The following is a 12,003-nucleotide window of genomic DNA, read 5'->3' on the forward strand; positions in this document are numbered from 1 at the left end:
CGTTCTCTGCGTTCAATCCCTTCCCCATGACCAGCTCCCTTTCCCGATCTCCCGGTGCTCCACCCACCTCCTCTTCTCTCCCCAATCCACAGGTGGGCCAAGGGCTGGAGCCGCCGCGCCTTGACTGCTTCGGATCTGGAGGCATGTCTGAAGACCCCAGCGTGCGCACCAAAAGTCGCCTCTTCTTCTGAATTTCTCTTCAGCCATTGGGACCAAGAGAGAGAGAGAGAGAGAGAGAGCCCCTCTGGCTGGAGGTATCTCCCACCTCCGCTCCCTCCTTTGTTTTTGCGGCTACCTTCAGGAAAGGTGGGCATCTCTACCTCTGTCTCTGTCTCTCTCTCGGTCCCAATGGCTGAGGAGAAAGTCAGGAGAAGAGGTGTCTTTTGGTGCACACGCCGGGGTCTTCAGGCACGCCACCGGACCCAAAGCGGGCCAGGCAAGGGAGCAAGTGCGGCAAGTGTAGTTACTGGGATGTATAGTTCACTTACAATCAAAGAGCATTCTGAACTCCACCAATGATGGAATTGAACCAAATATGGCACACAGAACTCCCATGATGAACAGAAAATATATATCAGTGATTGGTTGATGGGGGGGGGGGCGGGGGGCGCCAAAATACTGTTTGCTTACCATTGAAAATGACCTAGGGCCACCTCTGGATATGAATAAACATAGCAGTTTAAATAATGCACCAGTAAGGCCTTTTCGCGAACCACCATGAGAATTTCGGGGGGGGGGGGGCTGAAGCCCCTCAAGCTCCCCCCCCCCCCCCCCGCTACATGCCTGGCTCCACCCACACTCCGGGACAGAGAGTTTCACTGCTGGACAGCTCTCACAGTCAGGAAGTCCTTTCTAATGTTCAGATGGAATCTCCTTTCTTGTAGTTTGAAGCCATTGTTCCGCCTCCTAGGGCAGCAGAAAACAGGTTTGCTCCTCCCTCCTCCCTATGACTTCCTTTCACATATTTATACATGGTTATCATATCTCCTCTCAGCCTTCTCTTCTTCAGGCTAAACATGCCCAGCTCCTTAAGCCGCTCCTCATAGGGCTTGTTCTCCAGACCCTTGATCATTTTAGTCGCCCTCCTCTGGACACATTCCAGCTTGTCAATATCTCTCTTGAATTGTGGTGCCCAGAATTGGACACAATATTCCAGGTGTGGTCTTACCAAAGCAGAATAGAGGGGTAGCATGACTTCCCTGGATCTAGGCACTAGACTCCTGTTTATGCAGGCCAAAATCCCATTGGCTTTTAAAGCTGCCACATGTCATTGTTGGCTTATGTTTAACTTGTTGAAGTTGGCAACTGCACCCAGGGCCATAGCCAGAAAAAAAATTCAGGAGGGGATGAAAATTTTTTGGGGGAGTGTGTGAAAATTTCGCGGGGGGGTGGGGGGTTGAAACCTGCCTCCTAGCTCACGTTGAAGCAAAGATCACAGCAGAGGGCAGAGCAGCCTTCCATAGCCTGCAGCTCCGCCCCTGTCAACCACCTCCACCAAGTCTGGCCTCCTTAATGAGAACATTCAACACACACACACAAGTTGGTTGCTTCACTACATTGGCTATTGCTGCAAGTAATGACAGTGTGAATAAATTGTCAGTATTTGCCTGAGATAGTGCTTGCAGTTCTGGAGGGATTCTTAATTTTTTGCATCTCATAGACTTAGCATGGGGATTTGGTTAACCAGTTAAAATTCATGAGTAAACCAGGTTTTTAAAAAAATCTGAAACATTTCAGAGGGGGTGTGTGGTTAAACCCCTAAACCCCCCCCCCCCTCGCTACAGGCCTGTGCACCCCAAGACCAGGGCTCACTCACTCACTCCAGTAGATGGACTGCCTTCAGGGGGTGCCTCTTTCTCACTGTTAGAACAAATGAAGCTGAAACTGACACTGCTTTTATCATCATGTCTGAATGCTATGAAATCATGGTAGTTTCACAAGGCCTTTTGCTTTCTCTTCCAAAGTGTGTTGGTGCCTGCCCAAACTTCAGCTCGCACGGTCCTGTGTCTCAAGTAGTATCTGAGTTCATTCATTCTGCAATAGAGATGCTTTCCAAGTTTTCCATTGCAGACTAAAATCTCACTAAACTTAGGATTCCACAGCATTAAGCTGTGACACACCAAGCGGTATCAAACTGTGCTCATTCAACAGGATGGAGGCACCTGCAGACAGGAAGTGCCAAGGGGCTTGGGCAAACTTGGGCCCTCCAGGTGTTTTGGACTTCAACTTCCACCATTTCTAACAGCCTCAGGCCCATTCCTTTTCCCACTCAGTCGCTTAAGGGCCTGAGGCAGTGAGGAATAATGGGTGTTGAAGTCCAAAACACCTGGAGGGCCCAAGTTTGCCCATGCCTGCTCTGGGAGGTAACGTCTGAAATACCTGGATGACTTTGGCTCAGTCCTATCTGACCTGAATCTGGGGGCATTTTTAGGAAATGGTCATTGGGTGATATTTCCCTTGAACCTGGGATGCTGTTTCTTTTTCTTTTTTTTTAAGTGCCACTAAAAGTGGTACTAAGGTGACACATCCTATCTGAATCTAAGGGCATTGTTTCAAAAAAATATGATGCCCTGGGTCTGAGGACATTTGCTACTATGTCTACACAAAATGCTACCAATAGTCAACAAACTATACTGAATCTAGAGGCTCTTTTAAAAAGCTAATAGAGTAATATCATCATTTGCTACCATGTCTACACAAAATGCTACTAATAGTCAACAAACTACACTGAATCTAGAAGCTCAGCTACCAGGGCAATATCTGCCATGAATTTTACTTGAGGACCTCTAAAGTGATATCCACTCTGAATCTGGGAGCACCTTTAAAGCTACTAGGGTGATATCTACTTAGAATATTTTAAAGCCCTTCAAAGAGCCATTCATCTCCAAAAGCATTAAGTAAATGACTAAATAAATCCCCAACAGGAATGATGTTCACAGAAGTCTTCCATCCTCGATGTCCTCTCTCTGCCGCAGGATCTCAACAGCATTTCTTCTTGCTGCCTCATTCTCAACAAAACACTGTTCCTACCATTACATTAGAGTCTTCGTTTAATGATGCCTCATACTTTCTTCAACATTGGTTTGAGAGTGGGGTCTCTTTGTGTCATTTGCCCTTAAATAATCTAGAGCATCTCATAACCTTTTCCCAATATAAGATTATTAAGACTAAGATTCCATGGCATTTCTACAACCCCACAGGTTTCCCTGTAACATCCTCCCACCCAGAGACCCCAAAGCTAATCAGAGCCCATTTAAAATGTCTTTCTGTTTTAGAGATACCTGGTTCTGTGACATCTGATGCATAGGTATAAAAGAGATAGCGGGAAAGACTTTCATAACAGAATTGTGTGGCTCTATGGGACATCATTTTGTTTCTTTAATCGAGAACAAATCCCCCAGTCCTCCTATATCAATCCTGTTTTCCCATGGTCTGTTCTCTTATGATCTTCTCATTACGTGCAGAGTCATTCCTCATGTCCATTGTTGCCTTGGCAATCACTACTAAAAAGCGTGGAGAGTCAAACAGAATCTATCGATTTATTTCCCCTTCTCTCACACATGCAAACACACCTGAATTCTTGATATTGCTCAGCGTGCAAGATCAAAATCATTTCCCAAATGCCACACAAAAGGGTGTGGCGTGCACCATGAAGAGCTTTTGATATGCACCCTAAAAGGTACCTTGTTCCATCTAACTGGATTTCTCCTTCTCTCTCCCTCCCTCCCTCTCTCAGTCTTTCTCTCTCATGATTTCCTGGAATGTGCTGGTGCTTTTATGTTCTCCACATGTGCAAACACACCCTCTTGAATTGTCCTGGCTTTGCTATAGACAGTGATGAGCCCATTCACATTCTACTTGCTCCAGTGAATGTTCTGTGTCTAAAAGGAGGAAGCAAAAAGGAACTAAAAAGAATATAGCACCATAACATGCATCCTTCTTTTGAGAGACATGGTGTAGAGGAGCACCAAAGATTTCCTTTTGTCACTAACAACAGGTTGGTCCAATGTCAGTGGGGCAGTGTATCTAAACTTGCTTCTGAACCGCTTTAGTCATTGATTGGCTGAAAAAGGCGGTATACAAATACAGTAAATAAATAATAAATTAATAATAAACTAGGAGGGAGCTAAATATTATAGTATTAATGCAATTTGATACCATTTAACTCCCATGACCCAATGCTATGGAGTCAAGGGAGCTGTAGTTTTGCAAGATCTTTAGTTTTCTCTGCTAAATAGTACTAGTACCTCACCAGCCTGCAGCTTCCATGATTCCACAGCATTGAACCATGGCAATTAAAGTGGTGTCAAATTGCAGTGTAGACTTATAGTGTACAGTTAATACAGTTGGAGACCTCCCTAAGTCATACCCACAACACTTAAGGTGGCTTTCTTTGCATTTCAGACTAAAACCTGGAATAGATTTTCCAGGTTAATGCATGATATTACTGCTTCTCCACAGGTGGACCATCTTTTGGGACAAGTGTTCCATGACTTAAAGATATTTGAGAACCAAGGCAACTTACTTCTCCAATGAATGCTCAACATCCTCTAATGAAATGTGGATTCTTGTAGGTACATAAGAAGAAGGCCTTTCCTAATAGTCTACAACAGTGGTTCCCAACCTGTGGTACATGGTCCGCTACCACTGGTCCGCAAGAACTAAAATATGGTCCACGGCCCCACTTTTACTACAGTGTTGCAACAAAAGCGACTCGTCTTGTGAAACCCTCATATAGTGCTGAGGCTTATTAAATATGATTTTCTGTGGGCGAGCAGATGGCAGCTACTGGATGTTTTGTATCAGAAACTAGGCCTGATGTGCCCTATCCAATGCAATTTTCTGAGTCAGCTCCCCAAACAACCAAGCTGAAAGTTGACCAAAAACATGTGGGGTCATAGAAATGCCATGGAATCTTAGTCTTAAAAATCTAAGTTGGGAAGAGGTTATGAGATTATTTAAGGGCAAATAAGACAAACAGACCCCACTCTCAAACCAATGTAGAAGAAAAATATGAGCCATCATTAAACTAAGACCTCATGTAATGGTAAGAACAGTGTTTGTTGAGAAGGGAATGAGGTAGCAAGAGCTACCTAATGTTGGAGAGTGGTCGCTGGTAAAACTGGTCCCTGGTCAAGTGATCCCTGGTCAATTGGCCCCTATCAAAAATGGTTGGGAACTACTTGGTCTACAGCAATCCCTGGACGTTTCAGGGAAGGACATCAATAAGATATAAGGAAATAAAGTAATCCCCATCTTAGTTTCATTGCTGTTTCTTTGACCATTGCATTTAAATTCAGGAGCGGGTGTAGGTGAGGAACCCACAGCTTTCATCGTATTTCCATAGGGGGCTGTGATCCCATAAAAGTTAAGAACCTCTGGTGTACAAAAAGATTGCAGAATGATCCACAGCGTTGTGCTGCCTGAGGTAAAGATCAAAATGGCACCCATTTCCATTCTGTCTGTAAATGTCAACTTGGCTGTTAGCTGAATATTTCTTTTACACCAGCAATAGAATAATCTTCTCCACCACGGATGTGGGTTGCAGGCTAGTTAAAAGGAATTTGGGTACTGTCCCATTATTCAGGCGGAGGCCACTAGGGGGCACTAGACAGAGAAGGATACTCCACTTTACAGGGGGAGGGCGATTGAAGGAGCCATGTCACCCTCCTGGAAAGAATTTCATTTATGAAATTGGAAAAAAAAAGGGGGGGGGAGAATGGGGAATAACCAGCAAAAATTGGGAAAATGGATTTTCTCCTTCAACCCTCCCCCCTAAGTAAAATGGACTATCCTTTTCTGTCTAGGAACAGTACTGGAATTTGTTAAGAGCAATAGGCATTGTGATAGAAGGGATGGTTTTGGGGCACAAGGATATGTTGGGATCTGCTACAATACTTCCTTGTAAGATCTGACTGTATCAGTTGTTCCAGCAACAACTGTGAATGAGATGATATCTCCTAACATAACCACAGCACAGCCTATTTAAGACTGTCACATCCCCAGCCAGCTTGTTGAAATGAGACCAGTAATTAATTGCTAACCAGTTATTTCTTTCTTTCCCTTTATTTTCATATGTTTAGACTGTAGATGTGAGGGCAGGGAGTGTCTCCTTTTTATTGATCTGTAAGTGGCTCTGGGAGCCCTCTTGGCTGAAGAGTAGGGCATAAATCCATTGGATGAATGATGATACTTATTTTTAACATTTGTCAAAAGGCAAAGGTTCTGTATGTTCTAAATCTTTTGAGCTAATTTTTTGGCCAATTATCTAGAACATGGCCATATAGCCTGAAAAACCTACAACAACCCAGTTCTATATAGAGCTTGGAAGTAGCTCCAATTAAAGTATGTGTGTGTTACATGCCTTCAGGTGAACATGAGGAAGAACTTCCTGACTATGAGAGCCATTCAGCAGTGGAACTCTCTGCCCCAGAGGCTCCTTCTTTGGAAGCTTTTAAACAGAGGCTGGATGGCCATCTGTCAGGGGTGATTTGAATGCAATATTCCTGCTTCTTGGCAGGGGGTTGGACTGGATGGCCCATGAGGTCTCTTCCAACTCTTTGATTCTATGATTCTAGGTTGCCTGTTGACATATGGCAACACAATTAATTTCTTAGGCAAGGAATAAGAAGCTGTTTTACCAGTTTCTTTCCTCAGAAATATAGTCTACAGCACCTAATATGTATTGGCGGTCTCCCATCCAAATACTTTCCAGGATTGACCCTGCTTAGAATGCAAGGCAGATAAGATCTGGTACCTTTTACTTGTGTTTCACTTTTTTCTGCAATAATTAAGGTGTAACAAAGGCTATGTCTACACTTGTTACAATACAGGCTGTTTCCAAGTTATAAACAAGATAGTTTCTGTAGATTTGTTCTTAAGCTGAATTTGTTGTAAATTGGAACAGGAATATATATATATATATATATATATATATATATATATTGTAGCTTTGGATAGAATAGGGGAGGGTTAACACTCCATATGTTTCTTTTGCTATCTGTGCCTCTGTTCAGAAGATTTCACCCAGTTTCTGTCCCTGTGGTAATTTGATTTTGAAAAATGTGGCTTGTTGTGAAATCAAGGATTGGTGATAAAGCTTCAATGGAGACTCCTTTTCCCCATGATAACTCTTTCAGGAGTGAATTTCCCTTCCTAGGGATAAATTTATCTCTCTTCCTGTTGTCTCACCCCTGTTCTTAAGTATGAGTCATTTGTAAGGACTTCATCACATGGGGACCCATCCCACCATGCAGTTTCACCAGTGTCCATGGTGAAACGGCAGGTATGAGGGGTGACTCTGTTGCTCCATGCACCACTTTGTCATTGTGCCACTTCCCCCATCACACAGTGGAAGCATTGACTAAAGTGATGTGGATCCGTGCTGGCTGCATTGGAGCCAACATGACACAAGCAGGCTTCCATGTTTGGAGGGAGCTTCCACTCTGGTTGGGGGCTGGGTCTCCAGCAGAAGTCCAGCAATGTCATGTGATGTGCAACGTGCCAATCCATCACTGGACTGGCAGGGAAGTGTCCTAGGATGGTAAAAGAGCCCAGTGTGATGAAGTGGTAAATTGAAGGTTTGTAACTTGGGGACTGTATTGCAGTTGCAGAAGTGATGTAACAAAATTGCAGTGTTTTTACATTGTTACAAGTAAATGTAACTGTTCTCAGTTTTATGTCTAAAGAGTATATGTAAACTAATCGCATACGTTTATATTATACCACCATCCCACATTTTGTTTCATCTTTATGCTTTTTAAAGTATGTAACTTGTAACTTCAAGTAAGTACTCTTGTTCTCTCTAAATGAGAAAGTAAAGAGTTGCTTTAAAATTAAAGCTATTATAACTAGCTACTTTAGAGAGTGCTAACTATATAAAGTTGCTTTTAAAAGCTCTCTCATGTGTGTTTGGCATTGAATTTTGCCATTAGTATGTTGTAAAGTGCTTTGAGTCCCCCCAGAGGTGGGAAAAGCAGTATATAAATAAATATTTTTTTCATATTGAGCACCGAATACATAAGAGTGTTATAGTTATAGAGCTGAAAACTCTCTGAAGTTGACTATGGAATAATTTGGAAATGCTCAGATTTTTTAAAAACAGAATATCTTAGTTTATTTTTATGCTTAAATAGAAGGCACAGGGAAATATCGCTTGGATTGAGAATAACTGAAGGATTATATGAGGATGTGTCTACTAGCTTCTAAGATTTTCAAATGAAGCCCTTCTCTCAATTCCACCATCTTCCCAGGCAACTTTCTTGGGAAGCAATAAGGTCTCACCCTACCTAGGGAGGCTAGGAGAAACATCTATACTATACAATTAGTGTCATTTGATACTACGTTAATTGCCATGGTTCAGTGCTATGGAATCCTGGGATTTATTGCTTGATGACAATCCATTTGTATTTTTAAATAAGGTTTTAGGAAAATGGGAAAGAATACAGAGTTTGTAAAGTCCACCTTTCTTTATAGGAAAGGCTTTAATGAGCCCCAGTGGTTCTTCTGCAAAACTGTTGTATCTAATTACAGCACACCACTCTGGAATTCACTGAAGCCTGAATGACAGCGGCAAAGTTCTTCCAGCAATGAGCTGAGATAGCATTTCAGTCAAAAGACTTTTTTGAAAATCTGGGACTGTCATCTGAACAGCCCACAGTGACTTGCTCTTACATACATAGAAGTCTGTATCCATAACATAGTGTTTCTCAACCTGGGTGTTGGGACCCCTAGGGAGGTCGTGAGGGTATGTCAGAGGGGTCATCAAAGACCATCAGAAAATACTGTATGTACAATGCTCTCTGCATGTAGGTGAACTGCAACTCCAAAACTCAAGGTCAATGCCCACCAAACCCTTCCAGTATTTTCTGTTGGACATGGGAGTTCCGTTTACCAAGTTTGGTTCAATTCCATTGTTGGTGGAGTTCAGAAAGCTCTTTGATTGTAGATGAACTATAAATCCCAGCAACTACAACTCCAAAATGACAAAATCAACCCCCCCCCCCCCCCCCAGCCTCACCAATATTCAAATTTGGACGTATCGAGTGCTTGTGCCAAATTTGGTCCAGTGAATGAAAATGCATCCTGCATATCACATAATTACATGGCGATTTGTAACAGTAGCAAAATTACAGTTGTGAAGTAGCAACAAAAATAATTTTCTGGTTGGGGGTCACCACAACATGAGGAACTGTATTAAGGTGTCGTGGCATTAAGAAGGTTGAGAATCACTGGCACAACAGAATGCTCAGTTCCTATTTTTCAGCTGCTTTTAAAACATTCCAGTTTCTATCTCCTTCTCCAACTTTTCTCCCTTTTCTTTAGCATTTTTCGGTTACTACAAACCAAGTTCAAAGTGCAAAAGTAATTTGCACTCCATTCAATCAGGAGAGGCAAAGTACAGGAAGGACAAAATCTTGCCATTCCATGTAAACTCAGGCAAAAGCAAACTGCTGCAGCTTCACATCCTGGTGTTGTTTGTCCACATCTCTCCCATCTGTGAAATATTGAAAGGTACAGAGGGGATAGGTAAATGTTTTTAAAAATATGAATGTTCTGATTCTTGCTTTGTTGACACAGACAGCTGGTAGGCAGCATTCCACACGTTGGGTCAAAAGTTGTGCAGGCATCTTCTGAGTAATGTGTGTTGTTTTTATATTTTAGTGTAGACATCTGTTAATGCAATGTCACCTCCTCTTCTTCATGCAAAGGAGATGCCTGGCATTAAAAGGCCATTACCAAACCACATACTTACTGATTGCTCCTATGGTTCTCCCTTAGAGGCAGGGTGGGAAAAGCTTTTAGAATCTTGCAAACATTCCAAAAGGCTTTTATGATTCATTTGGATTTTGCTTTTGCGAAGATGTCAGCATGAATTTTTTATTGTGTTCAAATGCATTGTTTCATAACCAAACTCAGGCTAGCAGTATAGAATGTCAGGAGCAAAGTTGTTGAACAAAACTTTTCAGGAGGTATAACCCATACCATATCACAATGATTCCATATTAATAGATTCTGCCATCAATCCATCCATCCACCCACTCTTTCATAGCTCAGACACAGACCAGGGACCCGCCCCCCAAAATAATTATAATCAGCCCTCTACATTTGAAAGTTTCAATTTTGTGGGTTTGATCATTCATAAATTTGATTAAAATGTTATCTTTAGGAATTTCTAGGTCCTCCAGCTTACTTAATGATCAACTTCCATTAAAGGACTAGAGATTCTGAGAGAGAACTTTTCTAGGCATTTGTATGTCTTCCAGTATGATTTTGTGGTCTACACTATAGAATTAATCCAGTTTTACACTATGGATTTGTGGTAGTTGTCATATTATGATGTTAAGTCTTCTTTGTCTAAGAGTGCTGGTGTTGCAAGTAGCTTCTGGTGTGAGAGAATTCGCCATCTGCAAGGATGTTCCCCAGGGGATGTGCAAATGTTTTACCATCCTTGTGGGAGGCTTCCTTCATGCCCTCGCATATGGAGCTGGAGCTGACAGAGGGAGCTCAACCCGCTCTCCCCAAATTCAAACCTCCAACCTGTTGGTCTTCAGTCCTCCCATCACAAGGGTTTAACCCATTGTGCCACGGAGGCTCCTAAGTGTGGCCAGGAATTGCCCCCCTATAATCCACTAGAAGGCTTTTGGGGACAGAACACATACTGATTCTTTAATCTTTGTGGTCTGTTCTCCAAGATGTCCAGGAGATCTTAGGTGACCTCTTATTTCTTTATGTAAGATGGAGCCATGGCAATCAAAGTGGTGTCAATGGATTAATTTTATAATGTAGATGCACTCAAAGTTATACTGGGTGCCTAGTAATCCTAGAAAGGTCTTCTCTCAGTTTAGAAATACTTTTCTGTGCCCCTAACCCCAGAAAATGTAGAGAGCTGACTGTAGCGGGAAATAAATGTGGTTGAACTCAGAGTTCCAAGATTTCCCTTCGGTGGGTATATAAATCCCACACTTTTTGTCCATATTGGACAAAAATAGATGTGGACTACAGAGGTGCTGAATGTCAGTCATTAGCTTGGGGGCTTCCCATTGCTCGGATGAAATTTCCAGCACCTAAATGGGGAAGGAAGTTCCTCCTGATTAATATATTTTATTTTATTCTTGGTAACATCTTTGATATTGTGTGCCTTCAAGTTGTTTCAAAGTTGTGGCCTCCTTAATGGGGGGGGGGGGGGGGGAGGCTATCACAGGATATTTTTTGCAAGAATTATTCAGAGGTTTGCCATTGTCCTCTTCAGAGGCTCAGAGAATATGATGATTTCCATGGCTAAGCATGGTTTTGAACACTATTCAAACACGATTCTCCTGGAGTCCTAGGACTTTATTGCACAAAGCAAGCAAAGCCTGCATTGCAGCTGGACCATCATATGAGGTGATGATCCCTATCATATGGCACTATGTGCATCCTGCTGCTGGGCTGCCTTCTCCATGTGATTTTCCCATCCCTAGCTATTAACAAGCTACAACCCATAAACAGCTTTCAGTTCTGTAACTTTCTTGTCAGCTGGTCTGGCACAATGGGCCCTTTCCGTACCTGAGTTGGTTTACAAGCAGTAACGTGATGTTACTGCTTGTAAACCAACACATTGAAACCAAGACATTGAAATACAAAAGCATGTGGACAATTTCAACAGAAAGGAGGAAACCATGAAAATGAACAAAATCTGGCTACCAGTATTAAAAAACTCAAAAATTGCAACAGCACAACAACAGAGAGGAAGCAAGCAGGGGCATCTAATTACCTCTCAACAAAAGTTTGCTCCAGGCACAGTCAGCCCATTGTATGCTAATCAAGGTGGTCAGTTGAAACATTCACACCTAGCTCCAGCAGACAAGAGTCCTTTGTCTCACCCTGGTCATTCCACAAATATATAAACCCCTTTTCCTAGTTCCAACAGACCTCACTACCTCTGAGGATGCTTGCCATAGATGCAGGTGAAACATCAGGAGATAATGCCTCTAGACCATGGACATACAGCCCGAAAAACCT

General features: G+C 42.5%; 1 protein-coding gene across 4 annotated transcripts in view; it reads right to left on the reverse strand.

Annotated features, from left to right (window-relative positions):
* BEGAIN (brain enriched guanylate kinase associated) overlaps positions 1 to 12,003 on the reverse strand; it is a 303,147-nt gene that overhangs the window by 230,350 nt on the left and 60,794 nt on the right. The window lies entirely within an intron of this gene.

This window comes from Anolis sagrei, chromosome 1, assembly GCF_037176765.1.
Source record: "Anolis sagrei isolate rAnoSag1 chromosome 1, rAnoSag1.mat, whole genome shotgun sequence".
Lineage (NCBI taxonomy): Eukaryota > Metazoa > Chordata > Lepidosauria > Squamata > Dactyloidae > Anolis > Anolis sagrei.